The sequence below is a fragment of the Miscanthus floridulus genome, chromosome 4 (genome assembly GCF_019320115.1).
Source record: "Miscanthus floridulus cultivar M001 chromosome 4, ASM1932011v1, whole genome shotgun sequence".
Classification (NCBI taxonomy): Eukaryota; Viridiplantae; Streptophyta; class Magnoliopsida; order Poales; family Poaceae; genus Miscanthus; species Miscanthus floridulus.
Window position 1 is genome coordinate 17,036,618 of NC_089583.1, and position 22,049 is coordinate 17,058,666.

The 22,049-nt window shown below is 46.3% G+C and overlaps 1 pseudogene; it reads right to left on the reverse strand.

Moving 5' to 3' along the window:
- Nucleotides 1–18,696: 18,696 nt before the first annotated feature.
- Nucleotides 18,697–20,501, reverse strand: LOC136548129 (uncharacterized; annotated as a pseudogene).
- Between the last annotated feature and the right edge of the window lie 1,548 nt (nt 20,502–22,049).

Consider the following 22,049-nt stretch of genomic DNA (forward strand, 5'->3'; position numbering starts at 1 on the left):
ATGATTGGCGTGTAGGAAGTCGACAAGCTCGCATTCCTATTTGGCCAGGAGCTGGGTCCCAATCCACACCATCTTGGTTGGGTCGGTGGGGTCGATTCCCACCGCCTTAGTTTCCTCGAGCGGGCGGAAGGCCGTCGAGGAGGTTGGTTTGTTGCAGCCTAGGACTGCCAGGGTCGATGACTCCCCAAGCCATGAGAGCTCGGATGAGTTGATGACCGCGGTGGTGAGCTCAAAATGCTTGTGGTCGCACATGAAGGCAAGCGAGAAGGCGCTGCTCATGGTGATGATGTCGTTTGGTCCCAGCATCTTTAGCTTGAGGTAGGTGTAGTTGGGGATTGCCATGAATTTGGCATAGCATGGCCGCCCCAAGATGGCATGGTAGGACCCTGGAAAGTCCACCACTCCGAAGGTGAGGACCTCTGAGCGGAAGTTGGCTCGGTTGCCAAATGTGACGGGTAGGTCGATCTGTCCGTGTGGGTATGCCTACGCTCCTGGGATCACCCCATAGAAGGGAGAGCCCACCAGGTAGAGTTTTGACTGGGTGATGCACATGGCGTCGAGGGTGTCAACGTAGAGGATGTTGAGGCCGCTGCCTCTATCCATCAGCACCTTGGTGAGGTGCTTCTTGCGGACGATGGGGTCGATGCCGAGCGGGTAACATCTCGGTCTTGTGACATGGGAGGGATGGTCCCTATGATCGAAAGTGATCGGAGATTCTAACCAGCTAAGGAAGGAGGGGACGGCCGTCCTGGTGGCGCATGCCTCCCTATAGCACACCTTGTGCTGGCGTTTGGTCCAGATGGCGTTGGATCCATCAAAGATCATGATGCATTCCTCAAGGTCAGGGAAATCATCTTTGTCCTTGCTCGCCACGCCTCCTTTCTTGGTTGCTGCCTCTTTGCCATCTCCTTCTTTTGGCCCGCCGGTCTACTGGAGGAAACATTTGAGGAGCTCGTAGTCCTTATAGAGGTGTTTGACGGGGTAGGCGTGGTTGGTGCATGGGCTATCCATGAGCTTGTTGAAGTGGTCAGGCAGCCCCTGCTGGGGCTGCTTGCCCGTGCAATCAGTCCGGCGACCAATGTGGTATTGTCCGATCGGTGCTGATTCTTTTTGTTCTTCTTGTCCCTCTATGTGGAGGGACCCTCATGTTGGTCCGTGTGCTTGGCCTTGCCTTTGTCCCAGCCTCCATTGAAGACCACTCCGGCCGCCTCCTCACCGAAGGCGTGGTTAGTGGCGATGTTGAGCAGGTCACAGGTGGTATGGGGCTTTAGGCAGCCAAGCTTGTGGATCAGGGACTCGTAGGTCATCCCAGAGAGGAATGCGCTGATGATGTCTGCATTGACAACATTAGGAAGGAAGTTGCATCGTTGGGAGAACCTACGGATGTAATCCCGCAGGGATTCACTAGGCTCCTACTGGTAGCTCTTGAGGTCCCAGGAGTTTCTAGGGCAAACATACGTCCCCTAGAAATTTCTGACGAAGACCCTCTTGAGGTCTGCCTAGTCGCGAATGCTGTCGTATGGGAGGAATTCAAGCCACGCATGAACATGTTCCCCCATGCAGATGGGGAGATACTGAATGATGAAATAGTCATCATCCACCCCTCCGGCTCAGCAGGCGAGCCGAAAATCTTCGAGCCAAATACTATGGTTTGTCTCCCCGGTGTACTTAGTGATGTTGGTGGGCGGTCAGAAGCACTGTGGGAAGGGCGCTCTCTGGATACGCCGATCAAAGGCCCATGGTCCTAGGCCCTTAGGGCTAGGACTCCGGTCGTATAGCCAGTGACCATGCCTAGGGCGCATTTTAGTGCTCCCCTCGATGGTTCAGCCGGGGCTTGTGTCGTCTACCCTCACCACCGCTCGGCAGACGTCATCATCATGTCGGGTGTGATGCCGGTTGTTGATGATGTTGTGAGCGTCTTGATGCGAACCGGGCCACTCGTGTACCAGCGGTCGGTGTGGAGCAGGCACCAAGTCAGACTGTGGCGCAACCGCTACCTCCCGAGCCACGCTTGGCGGCTGTAGCGGTGAGTGGATGGAGCGATCTGTCTGCCGTGTCCCCACTCCCCCAGTGGGGAGAGAAGGCATGTGTTGGAGTCATGATGAGGAGCTTTCCGCTTGTTGAATAGCAACAGCTTCTACTAGTGCCCGGAGGTTCCGGTAGACCGCCCGCTCCTAGGGGTCGACAGGCTCGGGAACACCGCGCAGAAGCATTGCCATAGCGGTGATGTTCTGGCTAGCCTGAGCAAATTGTGAGGGGTCATTCCCCTTGTTTATAATGTCATGCTAGACCTAGCGGGTGTGACCCTAAGCGTCACCGACCGGGTCATGCGCATACCGAGTGTGCTGGCGTAGGCGGCGGATGGTTCTACCGCTGTTGTCGTAGCTCCTCAACCTGCACTTGGGCCAGCGCGAGGGCCCCCGCACGCAGGTCCATAGGGGTGAGTCTGCACAGACTTCGCAACTACTGGTGGCTGCCCCAGAGCGTACACCATAGCACACTCCTAGGATGGTTGGTGGCTAGGTGCCACGTCGCCGATGTTGGAGCCGTCGCTCTCAGCCTCGTCATCCAAGAGTTTGTAGAAATAGGTGGGAGCATAGCTCGCCATCCCTACGAATTTAGATGTGAAAGGGGGCGGCGTCAGTATTTTTCGGAGCCCCTAGGCATATGCGTCCATGAAGGACGCGAGGCCATGGGGGAACCGATCATGCGGTGGTTGTGGTACAGACAACGCGGTCCCTCCTAATAATTGATGGAAGATAGTAAATAGCGAGTAAATAATAGTATGTACATTACTCACAGTGGGGTTTGAGTAGAGAGTTTGCTCGAAATGAAGCGTAGATGCCACATCGTGGAAGTCATCGTGCATCCCAGAGCCGATGGAGGGCGCCCCTCCAACGAGTGCTAGAACGAGTGTCTCCTTGCGGAGGTGTAGTACGCCGAGCCGATGACAAAAAGTGTTGAACGTATAGCGGAAGGCCTAGGATGGCTCAAAGATGGGTGGCTTCCGAAGAGGAAGGTCTAGGATGGCTCGAAGACGGGTGGAACCCACATCTCAATAGGTGGGAGTGCGGGAAACTCCAGCGAGCCAAAGCGAGTAGTATCGCCTGAGCCCGCCATGGCGAAGGTGGTAGAAAAGTGGGCCATCCGATGACAAAAAGTGTTGAACGTATAGCGTCCTCCCCACAGACGGCGCCAACTGTCGGTGCAGGAAGTGACCAACACGTAAATATTTATAGTTTTGCCATATGTTGTGATCAGAGGTGGCCTAGCACTCAATGACACATGGTTTATACTGGTTCAGGCAACGTGCCCTATGTCCAGTTTGAGTCGGTCGGTGACTTTATTCCTGAGCCTAGGTGCTCAAAGTTTGCAGTGGGGTTACAAACGAGAAGGAGAAAGATGGGGGTATAAGAGGTCTGGTCAAAGTCCGGTCAGAAGGGCCAGGGGCGACAGGAGCTTTGCTATGAACTAAGTGTTCAAGTGTGTGCTCGTGGTTTGAACCTAGCGGTTCTATGGTTGTGTGCTAGTGAACTTGATAGATCTAATGAATCTAAATCGACTTGAATTAATCTATCTGTTGGAAGAGAGCGCATCCCCTTTTATAGATGAAGGGGATGGCCTTACAAGTGAGAGGGTAGGAGTACGTTTGCTACTAAGCCTTGTTGCCCATGTTGGCGGGTACAGGATGATGGTAGGCGCCTACAACACTGTTGGATGTCAGATGCACATGGGAGGTTGTGTTGTCTTCTTCGGGTATGGCAGACATCGGCGCCTACCACACTGTTGAGACCTGGAGGCATGCAAAGGGTTTTTACCATGTTCGCCTAGTACGGTAAATGCTGGCGCCCACAACACTGTCGATGCCCAGAGGCATGTGGGGGAGCCTTACCATAAGGGAGTTAATAGCGCCTACAATACTATAGAGGAAAATGTCAGCGCCTACAACACTGTTTGGGCTCTATTGTGCTAGGGAGGTTGCAGAGTACTGTTTCTATAGGTGTACAAGGTATGGTCCCCCGTATGGCGGTTTGACTTGCGTGCCCTGCTTTACTTTCTCCATCTATTTCCTGGTCTGTACCGAGCGAGTGTCCCCGGTTGATGGGTCCCAGTCGGCTCTGATCGCGCCAGTCAGAGAAGAGCAGTGAGCAGGGGTTCGGTGTACCCCCGGTTAGAGACGTGGGTCAGAGTCGGAAGTGAGGTTAGGCCAAGCCTTCTGGTCGGAGAGGCCATCCGGAGGCGAGCTGGAGACCGAAGCGAGTGCTCTGGACGGAGAGGCAGGCCAAAGTTAGAAGCGGGCGTCGTTCCTCCTCGGCCAGGCCTTTCGGTCGGTGATTGGATCGTCCTTCTAGCCTATCGTTTAGGTACTTGGGCCAGCCCATGAGTTGCATGTTGTTTGCAACGTTGCCTGCTAGGCCGAGCCTTTGTTGGGAAGTCGGTCCATGAGGGACCTTTGGTTTATGAACCCGACACAACCCGTAGAGAGCACTTGATCCTTGCGTGGATCAAGGGGGAGCTATACCCTGGCGCGGGTGCTCCAACAAGGACTAGTGGGGAGTGACGACTCTCCGATACCTTGGTAAAATATCGTTGTGTTCTTTCTCTCTTTACTTTGAGCATTTACTTTTGAGCAATTCAATTCTTGTCTTTACATTCTTAGAATTGCCATGCTAGAGTAGGATTGGAACTTAGGGTGCTAAAATTTTGTGCGGTAGATCATTAGAATCACATTCTAGGCACAAGGGGTGAAGTGGGCTAAGTGTAGGGTTTAATTATTGCAAAGAATTTTAGAATTAGCCCAATTCACCCCCCCCCCCCCTTGGGCATCTTGATCCTTTCAATTAGTATTAGAGCCTCGTGCTCACGTATTTAGGCTTAACCGCCTAGAAAAAGATGTCCCATGGGGATGGTCCTCCTATCTTTGAGAGAGATGATTTTTTTTATTGGAAAATCCACATGGAGGCATACTTAGAAGCTCTAGATGTTGGAATTCTTAGAGCCGCCTCTCAAGGCTTCCCAAAACCTAGGGATCCCACACATCTTCAAGGCGATGAGATCAATTATGAGAAATGGAATGCAAAGGCTAGAAACACCATCTTTAGAGGCCTTTGCAAAGATGTGTTTAACCGTGTGAGGAACCACAAGGACGCCCATGCACTATGGTTGGACATTTGTGCGCTCCATGAGGGAACAAAGAGCAAGCATGAGGAACGCTATCATCTTATCATGAAAAAACTTAATTCCTTTGAGATGCTTCCAAAAGAAAGTGCTAATGAAATATACTCACGCTTGAATGTTCTTGTAGAGAAAGTCAATGGGCTTGGACTAACACAAATGCAACCATCTGATGTTGTAAGAAAGATCTTGAGTGTCCTCCCCATTGACAAATATGGACACATTGTGACCGTGCTTCATCAAGGTGATCTTTCCACTGCTACACCAACTCAAATCTTGGGAAAGATCAACGCTCATGAGATGTACATGCACATCACACCACAAGATGACTCTTCTTCTACCAAGAAGAAAGACAAAGACTTGGCATTCAAGGCTAGCCAAGAGAAGGGCAAAGCAAGAGTTGAGTATGAGAGCTCAAGTGATGATGAAATTGATGATGCAAGTCATGCTCTCATGGTGAGAAGAACTGCCAAGATGCTAAAGAAGCTCAACAAGAACGGTGTCAAGTTTGATGGCAAGAAAAAGAAGTTCTTCACTAGCAATAGAAAGAAGCCAATCTTGGAGATGGATTGCTACAATTGTGGAGAACTTGGTCATCTAGCTCATCAATGCCCCAAGCCCAAGAAAGACAAGCACAAGAAGAAGTACAAGGGCAAGAAAGATGACTCAAGTGATGAAGATAATGATGAGAAGAAGAAAAACAAGCCATACAAGAAGAAGGATGGCAAGAAGGACTTCCACAAGAAGAAGAAAAATGGCAAGGCATACATCATCAATGATTGACTCACGGATATTGATTCATCAAGTTGCTCATCCGATGATGATAGTGAGAATGAAAAGGTGGCCGCTATTGTGATTGACTCTTCATCATCTTCACCAACACCACCTCTATCATCGTCTACACAACTATGCCTTATGGCCAAGGGTGAATGAAAGGTATCAAATGATGATGAAAGTAGTGGTGATGAACATGCTTGCGATGATGATAGTGATAGTGATGATGATGAATTTGAATCACCTTCATATGATGATCTTGTTAAATTGCTAAATCGATACACTAAGATCATTAGAAAGTCAAGAGCTAAGAATGAAAAGCTAGAACTTAAGAATGATTCTCTTTTAGCTAAATGTGACATAGTGAAAAAGGCTAGTGTTGAGCTTAGAGAAGCAAATGATTCTATGTCATCCAAACTCAAGGAGCTCAAATCTTCTAAGAAAGAGCTTAAAGATAAATATGATAAACTTGAGGGGATACATAATGAGCTCATCACTAGCTACAATATGCTAAAAGAAGAATATACAAATCTCAAAGTCAATCATGATAATCTTGTTGTCTCTAATGAGCTATTTCCAATGAGCCGCATGATGCTACTAACCATGTTGTTAAGATTGATATAGCTACATCATGTGATGATTTGATCATTGAAAGCATTGAGCAAGGTTCTAGTAGCAAAGGCAAGCAAGTGGTTGAGTCTGACAACTATGATGAGTATGTCAAGATCAAGAATGAGAATGAGAAGCTTAAGAAAGATCTTGAAGAGCTATCAACCACCAACACTATTGTGATAGAGAACCTTGACCATGATAGTGATCTAATTCTTAAGAATGAGAAGCTCAAAGAAGAGAACAAGAGACTCAAGAAGGAGAAAAATCATGATGAGCTAAAAGAAAAGAACAAGAAACTCAAGCTAGAAAAAGAACATCTCAAGACCAGGTTGAGCAAATTCACAAGAGGTCAACATCTTCAAAGTGAGCTACTCATGAACACCATTATGAAGATGGATAGAAGTGGAATTGGATACTTGGCACATCAAGAGAAGAAAGCTAAAGCTAAAGCTCAACACCAACAACAACACAAGTCAAAGCCAAAGCCAAAGAGGTGTTTTCAGTGTGGACAAGAAGGTCACTTTGCCCATGAGTGTTAAACTCCACCACCACAACCCTTACCCAAGCATGCTAGACCATTTGCTTTCAATGCTCATATATGCTTAGAAAGGACTCTAGTGGTAAAATGAAAGTCATGTTCTTAGGACCTCCCAACAAGAATAGGCCTAAGAAAATTTAGGTTGCAAAGTCACTTGTTGAGAAAGTCAAGGGCCGTCAACAAGTTTGGGTCCCTAAACAAGCTTGATCTCTTGTGTGTAGGTGAACTACAAGTCACTTCCTTCTTGGTAATTGATAGTGGTTGCACTCAACATATGACTGGTGATCCTCGTATGTTCACTTCACTAGATGAAGAAGTTGATGGCCAAGAAAAGATAACATTTGGTGATAACTCAAAGGGCAAAGTCAAAGGATTGGGCAAAGTGGCAATATCAAATGATCATTCAATCTCAAATGTGCTATATGTTGCTTCTTTGAGTTTCAACTTTGTTGGACAATTGTATGATCTTGGCTTCCAATGCTTGTTTACCGAGAAGGAAGTGGTTGTATCTAAGAAAGATGATGATCAAGTTATATTCAAGGGATTTAGATACAACAACCTATATCTAGTGGATTTCACCTCCGAAGATGCTAACTTGAAGACATGCATATTCACCAAAACATCACTTGGGTGGCTATGGAATAAAAGACTTGCTCATGTTGGAATGAGTTCACTCAAGAAGCTTATGAAGAATGAATTGGTGAGAGGGTTGAAGGATGTGAAATTTGAGAAGGACAAGCTTTGTAGTGCATGTCAAGCCAGCAAACAAGTTGCAAACACTCATCCTACAAAAGCTTTCATGTCAACAACAAGAGTGCTAGAGCTCCTTCACATGGACTTATTTGGACCAATAACTTACAAGAGTTTGGGAGGAAATCTTTATTGTCTTGTGATTGTTGATGACTGCTCTAGATATACATGGGTGTTCTTCCCTCATGACAAGACCGAAGTTACATCATGCTTCAGGAAGTTTGCTAAGAGAGCACAAAATGAGTTTGAAGTGAAGCTCAAGAAGATTAGAAGTGATAATGGAAAAGAATTTGACAACACAAACATTGAAGCCTATTGTGATGAAGTTGGAATCAAGCATGAGGTCTCCACAACATACACTCCTCAACAAAATGGTGTAGTAGAGAGAAAGAACTGGACACTCATTACACTTGCAAGAACAATGCTTGATGAGTACAACACACCCGAAGCTCTATGGGCGGAAGCTATCAATACCGCATGTTATGCATCCAACCGTCTATTCCTTCAAAAGTTTCTTGGCAAGACACCTTATGAGTTGCTAAATGGGAAGAAGCCAGACGTCTCATTCTTCCGGGTGTTTGGTTGCAAATGCTATATCAACAAGAAATGGCAACGCCTAGGGAAGTTTCAAAGATGTTGTGATACTGTCTTTCTTGTTGGTTACTCATCAAAGCCCAAAGTATATAGAGTATTTAATCATGCCATCGGCTTGGTTGAAGAAACATGTGATGTGGAATTTGATGAATCTAATGGCTCCCAAGGAGCACATGAGAATCTTGATGACATAGGTGATGAACCATTGAGGGAGGCTATGAAGAATATTTTGGTTGGAGACATCAAGCCCAAAGATGATGAAGATGATGTACAAGCGATTGATCCACCTTCTTCATCAAATGTGACACAAGATGGTGATAAAGATGGGAGAGTATAAAATGAAGACACTCATGTCTCTCATGATCAAATGGTGACACAAGCTCAAGATGTTGATGCTCCACAACCCCTCCTCAAGTGGTTGATAGAAGAAATTCACCCCTACTACAAGCTCATCCGCAAGATCTCATCATAGGGAGTCTTTTCAAAGGGTGTAATGACTCGATCTCAAAAACTTGCTTTATTTATTAAACATCACTCTTTTGTCTCTTGTGTTGAACCTAAGAATGTAGAAGAAGCTCTTCAAGATTCGGATTGGATCAATGCCATACATGAAGAGTTGAACAACTTCACTCGCAATGAAGTTTGGACTCTTGAAGAGCGACCACAAGGTGCAAGAGTCATTAGAACAAAGTGGGTGTTCCGCAACAAGCAAGATGATCAAGGTGTTGTAGTGAGGAATAAGGCAAGACTAGTTGCAAAGGGGTTCTCTCAAGTTGAAGGATTGGATTTTGGAGAGACCTTTGCACCAGTTGCAAGACTAGAAGCCATTCATATCCTCCTTGCATATGCATCGCATAATGAAATGAAATTATATCAAATGGATGTTAAAAGTGTATTTTTAAATGGTTTCATAAATGAACTAGTCCATGTTGATCAACCTCCTAGGTTTGAAGACCCTAGATATTCTAATCATGTTTATAGGTTGTCCAAGGCGCTATATGGGCTTAAGCAAGCCCCAAGAGCTTGGTATTAGCGCCTTCGAGATTTTCTCATTGAGAAGGGTTTCACCATTGGGAAGGTCGACACCATACTATTCACCAAGAAGCTTGATGGAGAAATCTTCATTTGTCAAGTATATGTTGACGATATCATCTTTGGATCATCCAATGAAGATTATTGCAAAGAGTTTGGTGAATTGATGTTGAAGGAGTTCGAGATGTCAATGATTGGAGAGCTTACATTCTTTCTTGGTTTTCAAGTCAAGCAAATGAGAGAGGGAATTTTCATCTCTCAAGAAAAGTATACCAAGGATCTTCTCAAGAGGTTCAATATGGATGAATGTAAGCCAATCAAACACCAATGCCATCTAATGGACATCTCGACCTAGATGAGGGAGGTAAAATAGTTGATCAAACTCTCTACTGCTCTATGATTGGTAGCTTGTTATATTTAACCGCATCTAGGCCCGACATCATATTTAGTATGTGTATGTGTGCTAGATTTTAAGCTAATCCTAAGGAATCTCATTTGGTAGCCGTTAAAAGAATCCTTAGGTACCTTAAGCACACACCAAGCATTGGCCTTTGGTATCCCAAATGAGCTAGATTTGAATTAGTTGACTATTCTGATTTGGATTATGCCGGTTGCAAAGTTGATAGGAAAAGCACATCCGAAGGGTGCCATTTGCTTAGTAGATCACTTGTGTCTTGGTCCTCTAAGAAGCAAAATAGTGTGGCTTTATCCACCACCAAAGCGGAATACATTGCCGCGGGTGCTTGTTGTGCACAAATACTTTACATGAAGCAAACTTTGCTAGACTATGGTGTAGTTCTAGAAAAGATACCTCTTTTGTGTGACAATGAGAGTGCGATAAAGCTTGCAAATAATCCGGTTCAACACTCTCGCACCAAGCACATAGATATCCGCCATCACTTTCTTAGAGATCATGTTGCTAAAAATGATATTTCACTAGAATGTGTAAGGACCAAGGATCAATTGGCGGATATCTTCACTAAACCGCTAGATGCGGCTACTTTTTGTCGGTTGAGAAATGAGTTCAATGTGCTTGATTTTAGTAACTTCACTAGAAAATAAGCTTGTGTTGTCCCATGCATTGCAATATAATATACAACATGTTTAATTTTTGGTAATACATTTAGGGCTTGTCTAACATGGTTAAGATAACCGCCGAAAAGCGTGTGAAGAAGCTTAACCTTGGATCAAACTTGACAAGCAACTAGAATTACTCTTAAGTTTTGCATTGCATATGCATGTATCTTGTTTTGTCATCTCTCTTCAATCATCCTTTTATTGCCAATTTTCTTAAAAAGAATTATAGCCTAAGGCAAAATACTTTCAAAATTTTGAGGGTTTGAGAGAGGTCACTCACATCAGTCTCAATTAGTGTTTATTTTGGTCTTATTGAAGTTGGGACTTGATTGAGAACAGGCAGCGCGAAGGAACTTTGAAGATTTGCTAAAAAAGGGCGACCGGACGCTGGACCGGACTATGCTCCCTGCATCCAGTCAGTTCACAGGAGGTGAATCGTTGCTGCACAAGAGTGACCGGACACTGAAACAGCACCTTTCCTATGTCCGGTCAGTTGCTGATCCTGCGTCCGATCAAGCGAAGAAAATGATCACAGGGTGGACCAGACTCTAGCTGTGTCCGGTCAGGCTTAGCCGGACGCGTCCGATCACTACTTGGGAGGTTTTGGACCTCTCTGTTGTTGACCTGACTCTGGGTGGCATCGTCCGGTCATTGCCATTGGAGCGTCCGGTCAGTAGAAGTCGTGTGGATCCGTCTCTTCTCGTTTCCTTTCCTAATCCAACATGGGGAGGCCACCATATAACCGCATCGTGACTTTGACCTAATCCCGCATCAATCTGCACCGACATCGCTGCCACGCCTCCACCGCTCGAGCTTGCCTCACGCCTGTGCCCTAGCCACCGCATCCGCACCCACGTGCCTCCACCGCCACACAGTCGCGCTGAGCCACCACTACAGCCACTGCGCCGACTGCCCGCGCTACTCCTGCGCCGACGCACGCCCCCACGCCCACATCAGTCTTCCACGCCCCACGCCATCATGCCCTGCACCAGCACCACCTCCACGCCAACAACAGCATGCCCGTGCCCTAGTGCCGTCATGCCAGCAACCACAGCCACGCGCCTGCGCCACATTGCTCCACGCTGGTGGCTAGTCCATCACTTCCTTGCTCTGTCGCCGTCCACACATCGCTGGAACCCTAGCCCTTGCCGACCCGGTGGTGCCCTCATGTTTCCGTTCCTTTGCTCTTTGGATCACCGGTTCGTCAGGTAGCAAGCCCTCGATTCTAATTTCGTATCTCTTGCTTGCTTCTCAGGGTTTCGTATCTCTAGATGTATTTTGTATTTATTCATATATCCGATCTATTCCATCGTGCAGTGAGTCGGTGTTGTTGAGGTCACTTTGATAGTTGTCAGTCAACTTGGGGCCAAGCTCATGAGTACGGATCGAGACCAAGCCTCGAAAGTATCAGTTGGTAGTTGTTTCTTGTCCGTGATAGCAATTCACTTCAGCTCCAGCAATAGCACATGTGAAGAACACTAGAGGTGGTCTAGGTGATGAGGATCCGAGGCCTCTACCTCGCTTGTCTGCTAAAGCGAAAGGAAAGGCGAAGAAGCTTACGATGAAGAAGTGCAAGTTTGCAGATGCTGATACTGAGAGAGCAGCAGCAGTTGCAGCCGCTGTAGAGCGTGCAGAGGGAGAAGGAGCTCAGAGTGGTGTTCGCATTGCAGACCAGCTTTTACCAGCTCAGAGGGCCACCGTCGAGCAGGTTGAGCATCGTCATGGTAGTTCAGCTGGAACTATCATGCTTGAAGGACGGTAGGTCGCTTTAGAGGAGAGTCAGCCTCAGGGGGAGCCATAGCATTAGACATAGCCAGCAGAGCAGATAGAGGGCACCTAGGAGACAGAGTAGACTCAGGAGGCAGAGCAGGCCGAGAAGACAGAGCAGTCACCTCAGCCATAGTTATGACGCTCTAGTCGTACTCGTGCTCAAGTGACACCGAGGCCAGAGACACAGTGGAGGGGTTTCTCGTCTGCCTCCTAGACCATAGGGTCCGCCCCCCATGACTCACCTGGACTTAAGGGCAGCCACAGCTAAGCAGGTGCAGCAGCTCAGGTTTGTGTAGTTCAAGGACTGGTTTCCGCCGAGGAGGAATGAGCGTGCTTTAGAGGGATTCTATACACCACTACAGGAAGACTTCTACAATGCATATCTTAACAGTGGGGTTGTATTTAGATCTCAGAGGGTTTGCTCCATTGAGTCAGTTATTACAGCAGTAGGAGAGCAGATCCACCCTCACCTATCTTATCTACTAGGGCTAACGGACTTACTTGGATGGACTAGGAGATATGTTCCATCATGGGTCCGTGAGTTCTATGCTTCACTTTGGATTGACTTGGGCCACAGATTCATTCACTTTGCATTCAGAGATCGTGACTATAGGCTAATGAGCTACAGGGTTAGAGAGATTCTTAGGATTCTAGAGGCACCCATTCGCCTGCATGAGGTTTGCTATGGTCAGACAGAGCCTCCCAGATGCCCTCACGGCGATCTTGTGCCACCCACAGACTTGGTCAGACCCTGCTTCATAGAGCCTTTTGGCGATGGGTCAAGCAGCACACCGAGAGATCTTACTCCTACAACGAGGCTGCTTGATGCTATCATGAGGAGGACCCTATTCTCGAGGATGTTCTATCATGAGGGATTGACTTGCATTCAGCTATGGTTAGTGAACTCCCTAATTCAGCAGATAGTATTTGATATCTAGGATGTTATTCTATAAGAGATGGAGGACACTCTTGCAGAGGGGTTTAGAGGCCATCATCAGTTGCCTTATGCTCACTGGATTACATTTTTGATTTGCAAGGCAGTTATAGTGAAGTCCCCAGAGACTATGGCAGAGTATACTGGTGCTACTACAGAGTTCCCTCCATACAATATGACCCAGATGCTCCGTCACAGCAGCGTGAAGACGCCTAGCCAGCAGGATGAGATCATCAGGGACGTAGCAGCGATAGAGGAGGAGCAGCTAGATGCTCAGTAGGAGGGTATGGTCGAGAGCGACCCCAGTGATAGTTCAGATGATGACTACCAGGCTATCCCTCAGATGCCTCCTTGATGACATGACTGTGAGGCCGGTGGCTCCAGCTCAGCTCCACCATAGCCACCACAGATAGACCCCGCTCTCCTTGCTATTCTGAGCGGATGAGGCAGGATTAGGCTCGCTAGGCCTAGGAGACCGCAGCTGCCCTAGCACAGGTTCAGGCTAGGCAAGATGAGTTCCAGCGACAGCAGCAGGCTATACAGCAGCAGCAGTAGCAGGCCATGCAGCAGCAGCAGCTCCTTATCCAGCAACAGTTACTCGAGTTCATGCAGCATGTCGTTATTGCTATTGGGTCTGCACCGCCACAGCTTACACCTTAGCTCGGCCAGCCTGTCACCACCACAGTGACTCCAGCTTTACAGCCTAGTGGGCTTTAGAGTCAGGGACAGCCAGCAACACAGTTTGCTTCACCGATAGAGCAGGTGTCCCAGTGGTTTGCTTCTCTAGTGCTAGCCTAGGGTCCTTCCTTCACACCTATCATTACGGGCTTTACACCGGCTCAGAGCTCCTCAGTGCTTGTGACTGACACCCTAGTTTCTAGGAGCCTTGGTGCTACATTCAGCGAGTTGACAGGGTAGCCTACACCGCCAGAGCTATGTGTCCCTAGACCTTCCACAGTCACTCTAGTTACTAGGACTATAGAGATGCTCCCTTCATCTATTGCATCATCAGAGCCGCCTGCTTCAGTGATACCTACAGAGTCTCAAGCTGTACCAGTCCCACAGTAGACCCAGACCGCTTCAGCATCACTTCCAGCGATAGAGGGTCAGACTACTTAGAGTTCGGGATCAGAGGATGATGCTACCCAGTTTTAGATCGTTCACCGCACCTCAGTGCCCGACTCGTCTGCTCCAGCACCGCCGACAGACCCTTAGGTTTTGGTGCTTGACGCCAAAGAAGGAGAGGGATCAAGTATGATTAGATCTAGGGGGAGCTTATTTATTACGTTTGGATTTTTATGTGTGTGATACATTATTATGCATTCATGTTTACTTTCATTCAAATTAGCTTTATTTCTTGTACTCTTGCTTATTTCATATCTATTGAGTACATCATGTTGGCTTGGGTCATATAAGCATGCCTAACTCTTTTGTTCTTATTGTCAAAAGCTTATATGAACCAAGCATGTTGAAAACCTCATCTCTTTTACATACTCGAGGTTGTATTGTCATCAATCACCAAAAAGGGAGAGATTGAAAGCATCTAGGCCCCTAATTGGGTTTCGGTGATTAATGACAATACGTGATTACTATGACTAATGTGTGTTTTGCAGAGGCAATTAAGTTAGGTCATGGTAATGGCAATTGATTGGGCAATCATGGTTGTCATACCCCTATGATGGAAATCGTTTTGGTTTTCAAAGGATGGACAACAAGGTTAAGGATGGACTAGTTCTAAGTATCATTTGGTGTTGAAGAGACACTTAGAGTAGTTTAGGACTTTATTTTTCCTTTGGCCGTACTATTAAGGGGGGTATGGACTAGTAGCTTTACCTAGGTGGGTCTAGTGGGTTAGGTGTGGTGCACACTTATCAAATCTAGCACTAAGGTAGCTCCGAAGTAGCCCTAAGATCAATTGGAGCAAACTTCATTCACATATGATTTTGAGTTGGAAGTGAATGTAGGGTCAAATGTTGATCGGACGCTGGTTCGGTTGTGACCGGACCCTAGCAGTAGAGTCTGGTCAGTTCATTTAATCAAGCAGAAGTCGTCTGGTTGCGACCGGACGCTGAGTGAAAGGTGACCAGACGCTGGGGGGCAGAGTCTGGTCAACTCCAATAGGGTTCCAGAGAGGGAGAATCCTGATCGGACGCGTCCGGTCAGTGCTGACCGAACGCTGGTCAGGTTCCGGTTACTAACCGGACGCTGAACAGCGAAGCGACCGGACTCTAGGCTCCAGCGTCCGATCAATATCAGTAAGGGTCCAGAGAGCAGTTTTCATGACCGGACGCAGGTCAGAGCCCGGTCACAACTTAGTGGCTCTGTGGCGGGGAGAACCGATCGGAGCGTCCGGTCACCCCGCAGAACGCTGAAACAACCTCCTAACGATTCGTTTTGAATGAGGAGGTATAAATACTTCCTCTATTCATTCAAGGGAGGTCTCTTGCCTATTTAATCAGCTGAGAAACACCCTTGAGAGTGCTTTGGAGAGCAAGAGCCTAGTGAGGTGATTGAGATTTGAGAATCCAAGATTAAGGCCTCGTTAGTGCAAAGAGAGTAGCAAGTGTGCATCCACCTTTCTCATTAGGCTTGTTGTGGTCAAGTGAGAGTTCGTGCTTGTTACTCTTAGTGATCGCCATCACCTAGACAGCTTGGTGGTGATTAGGAGTTTGGTGATCATCCGGCGGAGCTTTCAGATGACCCAACTTAAATTATGAGCGGTTGTGGGTGATTCACCGCGACGGAGTGTCGAAGAATCAACCCGTAGAGAGCACTTGATCCTTGCGCGGATCAAGGGCGAGCTACACCCTTGCGCGGGTGCTCCAACGAGGACTAGTGGGGAGTGACGACTCTCCGATACCTCGACAAAACATCACCGCATTCCATCTCCTCTCTTTACTTTGAGCATTTACTTTTGAGCAATTCAATTCTTGTCTTTATATTCTTAGAATTGCCATGTTAGCGTAGGATTGAAACTTAGGGTGCTAAACTTTTATGCGGTAGATCATTAGAATTGCATTCTAGGCACAAGGAGTGAAGTGGGCTAAGTGTATGATTTAATTATTGCAAAGAAATTTAGAATTAGCCAAATTTACCTCCCCTCTTGGACATCTTGATCTTTTCAGCTGGGTTGCACTAATATAATCCCCACCCAGCTACTCTGAGGCAAAGGAGTAACAACACTGAAAAGAACATCTTAATCCTTCCATGGAGTGAAACAATTTCGGATCGCCATTTTCACTCTAGAAGAAATCTCCGATATCCCATTTTCCAACCACCTGTAGCATCCTTCTTTTCTACTACTGTATAAAAGACCATGCTTATTCACACGAGGCAAGGAGTGTATGACACCACGAGGCAAGGAGTGTATGGATTAATAGAGGGGTAGCCATCTCCTAGCTTGTGGAGAGCACACACTTCCTTGCTATCCATGTTATACGCTATCAGCTTCCGGTTCCAGCGCTGAAAGAAGACGACCAAACTGCGATCCGGATGAATGGCTACCACATAATAGAATGAAAACATGGTTTCCTTGCGCATATCACAGCGAGAGATGACGAAGCCATCATCTGGACTGCTCGTTCATCTAAACAGTTGCGAAAGGCTTATCACATCATGCTTTGGAACCCATTCTTCAGTGTCATAGTTCTCAAGAACCCAAAAAGACACAGGAATTCTTTCGCGGCAGTGTCCCTATGCTCACTCATGCAACACAGGTGCCGCCCTTGGGCTTGGCTCACAAGAGCAAGACGGCCACGAGACTTTGGCCAGTCAGAATAACAAGACGTTCAGAGTTCAGACATGAAAATGATTCACAAAACAAACTGACTAGCATGTCTGAAACATCATAGTTTTTTTTACTATAGGGAGTACTAACAGATAGAATGAAAAATAACACTTAGTAATCACTCACCACTTGTAAGGTCACAACAAGTATCTATACTGCTTATAATCTTAGTGACACAAAGGTCTTGTTCGACTTACTCCATATTCGGCTTGTTCGGCTTGTTTTTTTAGCCGAAACAATATTTTTCTCTCACAACAATTCAGCCAGAACAGTGTTTTCCAGCCAGTTTCAGCCAAGTTTCAGACCAGCGAACGGGGCTAAAAGGTAGCATTCGAAATATATAACTTCAAGTCTTCGGAGAAAATCATCAAATGGTACTCAACAGCATTCATTAAGATAATAACTAGCATATGTAAAGCCACCTTGCATGCATATAGAATAAAGACAAATATAAACATTATATGCACAGAACAGGAAGAAAAAATCCACTTTAAATCTGTAGGCTAAACAAATGTAAAAGTACTAGCGCAACTATTGACTGTTATAACAACGATTCGAAAATAGCTCAATAAAATGCATTTGTCGTATGCAGGGCAGCTAAAATAGACACAAGCAACCAGCATCGGCACGCAAGATCTTCTATTTCCCTCTGTCCGAACTACAGAATCTGTTATTATCAGCTTCAGCTATTGATTAGCACCATACAGAATATATGGTCTCCAAACCAGTCGCATCAAGTAATCAACATCAACTGGGCAGCTTTTGATCTTAATATGATACAAAAAAAAAGAATCAGCCTAAACATTTGTAATACACACATTGTTTGCATCACATGGAAGATTTAATCCCTCAGCTTAAATGAGCACATACAAATGGATGAAACGAAAAATAACATCTAGTAGTAACTCATTACTTGCAAGGTCAAGCAAAAAAAAAAACAAGTATTTACACTGCTTATAATCCTAGAAACACAAAAGGCAGCATTTGAAATATGTAATTTGAAGTTAAAGAAAATCATCAAAAGCTGGTCAACTGCATTCATTAAATATGACAGGAACATGTAAAGCTACCTTACATTACATGCAAATCTCCCAACTGCATGCGGTAACTAGTCCAAAAGCATGAGACCGAAAACAACCATGCACGATGCACCAAAGAAATGCGTCTACAGCATTACAAAAGGGTCACATTAAAACACCAGCAGAATAGATAACCTAATGGTAACAGATTTATCCAAATTTGCACCACCTAATACGTAGATTTACCCACACTGCTAGTTGCCCATACTTGGAAGATCAAGCTCTTGCTGAACATTCAGAGAAGTATCCCACAAGCAACAACCTCAGTCCTTGGTGGCAAGAACCGGCAACTCCATGAAACAGGGAATATACGGGGTAATAAACAGATAGTCCCCTCCTAGACTGCGTTGAGCATGCAGTTCCTTACTATCCATGTAATATGATACCAGTTTATGGTTCCTGTGCTGAGCAAGGATTATTGAATTGTGATCTGGATGAATGGCCACAATATCAAAGTTTATTTGGCAACTCATTGATCCAAAGAGCTGTGAACAGCTCACATTGTGCTTCAGAATCCATTCTTGTGTATCATAGTCCTCAAGAACCCAAACTGACAGTTGCGTGAAATGGAAAATGCAGTCTTGGAATTTCACATTACTACTTATGCAGTGCAGATGACCTTGGGATTGACCAAAAAAAGCAGGTGCTGACACAAGCTTACCTTGGAAGATTTAATCCCTCAGCTTAAATGAGCACATACATTTGGCTGAAACAAAAATTAACATCTAGCAATAACTCATTACTTGCAAGGTCAAGCAAAAAAAAAAACCCGAGTATTTACGCTGCTTATAATCCTAGAAACAGAAAAGGCAGCATTTGAAATATGTAATTTTAAGTCAAGAAAATCATCACAAGCTGGTCAACTGCATTCATTAAATATGACAGGCACATGTAAAGCCACCTTACATTACATGCAAATCTCCCAACTGCATGTGGTAACTAGTCCAAAAGCATGAGACTGAAAACAACCATGCACCAAAGAAATTCATTGCCTGATTCTAGTAAATTTAGTAAAGTTGATAGATGCTTGATACTTCCAATATCATATTCTTGGTTAACATCCTGACAAAAACCTCATAAGCTACATCTTCAATGCTTGTTTGCAAGCACCGATGACTCTGAGAAATATGGCACATATGGTGTAAGAGAGCAATAGGCATGCCCAAAGTTGTGGAGTGCATGCACTTCCTTACTATGCATGTCATAAGATAGCAGTTTCCATTGCCGGTCCCCTTTCCGGTCATGGTGCCGAATAAAGAAAACCCGATCACATTCTGGATGAATACTGACCACACTGAAGCTGAATGGGTCACACATTTTTCCAAGCAACTTTGAAAAGCTGACAATGTGTTTTAGGACCCAATGTCCTGCATCATAGACAAAAATCATTGGGCAAGCATTCCCGAGATGTCTGCTCATGCAATGCAAGCGCCCTTGGGACTGAGCAACGAAAAGGGTAAAAGGAACATTCCCATCTGGCAATGGGACGATCCTTGGTTTACCTTCCCTACCCATGGCAACTATCTGATCAACACCTTTCCACATGTCCCTGATGATATAATACAGCATGCCATTAACAAAGGCTATGCGGCCTGACCTGGCTGTTCCCATTCCAACATTGACCAATCGATCACTCACGCAGTCACTCCACCCCCTGGTCTCAGAAGAGTAGGCACGCACCTCAATTCCAACACCCGGGCAATATTTCAGCCAGATACGGACCAAGTGGAAGTGCGGCGATGCCGCGGATAAAAAATCAAGTAAATTTCACCGCCAACATGAGAGGTGACGCCGGAGGTGGGCACGGCCACCCATTGCGTAGGATGGTGTGCTGGCCGGATCCGAGCGGTGCTCCAAGAGGACGAGACCATTGCAGGAACCCAAGAGCCTTATGTTCTCCATCTCGGGCTGCTTCGTCAGGAAGGCGAAGGAAGGGTCGATGAGAGGCGCCGGTCTCCCCGGCAGGCTGATGAAGCGCCCGTGGGATCTGGCTCCGTCGCTGCACAGGAAGCCTTCTAGGGTCTGGTGGCGGGGATCGGCTATTAGATCGCGCCAACGCTTCGAGACGCACTTGAAGCGGTGGATGGACCTCGCGGGCACGCGAGAGAGGATCTCCAGAATGAGTTCGTCTGGGAGCCTGGCCGCCGCCGTAGCCGCGGCACCCCTATTGGCGTCGAGGCAATCCGATGTATGGGCGCACACGGGAGCGAAAGAGAAGTAGAGCGAATCGGCGAGGGTAGGTGCGTGCGGGGCGGGGCGGGGCGGAGCGTACCAGCCGCCGGAGACTTTCGAGATCGCCAAGAAGCACGGCGCCGCCGGGGACTCGGTGAGTTGGTATGGGCATATGGGCAGACGACGGAGACAGACTGAATACCCCATAAGATTTCGGGTCCTACTTCGGTAGCAAGTCTGAATACCCGAACTGTATTAGAAAATTCGGGTATACACCTCCGGTGCTCGAATTACCCAAATAATCCGATTTAAATAAAGACCATCAACTAACTCCCACTGCCATCCTTTCTAGCCCTCGCGCGCACACCACATAGGACCGCACACCCGCACAGAATCTCAGCCGCCAGGCACCAGATGCCTCCCGCAGCCCCCAATCTCTCTATTTCTCTCTCCTTAATCCTCATCTCCAATGCAGATCTGTTCTTGCTTCTCATTTTTTATCCACCGCTTGATGCACGGGACTTGGGGCATGGGCGCATGGCCACATCTAGCAGGTGAGGCTCGCTAGACCAAAGGCAGGTACGCGTGAGACATCGATGTCAGTGCGGAAGGCGACGTCGTCGCTGCAGCAGGTGAGTTCATCAGTCCTTGAGGCGAGTCCGGCGGTGTGGTGCTCCGCGCTCGAGGAGACTGGACATGGCTGCTCCGGGGATGCTCCAGCTGGATAGTAGTCTTCCTGATAGAGTCGTCCTCACGTAGTTCCTCTTCTGCTCATTTTTTGTTCGGGTAATTCGGGAATAACCAATCCGAATCTGAATTTTTGATACCCGATATGTTGGGCAATGAAGGGCGGGCCTGGTGCGAGCGGTATGTGATTTGAAGGTCCCGGGTTCGAGTCGTGGTCTCCTCGCATTGCACAGGCGAGGGTAAGGTTCGCCACTAACACCCTTCCCCAGACCCCGCACAGAGCGGGAGCTCTCTGCACTGGATACGCCCTTTTTATATGTTAGGTAATTTTTTTTAGATAAATATTGGGTAACCATTTCTGAAACCCGAATTCCTCAAAACCCGAAATACCTTACCCAAAAATTTCGGGTAACCCAAATGCCAAGACTTAAGACAGACGAGGGCCATTTTATTTGCAGACTCGATAGATGTGAGGCCCAGCATAACTCTGAAAGGCCCGAAGTTTTTATTACGAGCCCAAAATACTGGGCCCAACCTGCACTCAGCCCACACGTTAAAAAAATGGAAAAAGTCCACCTTACTAAAAAAAAAACATCTCTCTCAACTTTTAAAACCGTTCATCTTACCTTCCTGACCCTGTTATAAGTAGTTTTGAAAGCAGTTTTGTCTTTCTCTTTTTTATTTATTTCAGCTAAATCTTTAAAAAATCATAGTAAATCACAGAAAAATTATAAAATAGAAAAATTCAACTTTGTTGGAGTCCACACGAGTAGATCTATACAGTGAACATATAATATGGTATGCTTTAGCACAAAGTATTTGCTGTGTTTTTAGATCTATGCTTTTCTATAATTAATTAAAATAATTCATAGCTGCAGTTTCTATGATCCAATTATGATGGAAATTTTTATGGTGGGCTAATTATTGTATGATTGAACTATAATAAAAATTTCATACTCATTGGATCATGTATTGCTTTGTTATAGATTTATTTATATTTAACAAACATAAACCTAAATAAAATCTATAACTAAGTTATACATGATCCAACGAGTATGAATTTTTTTA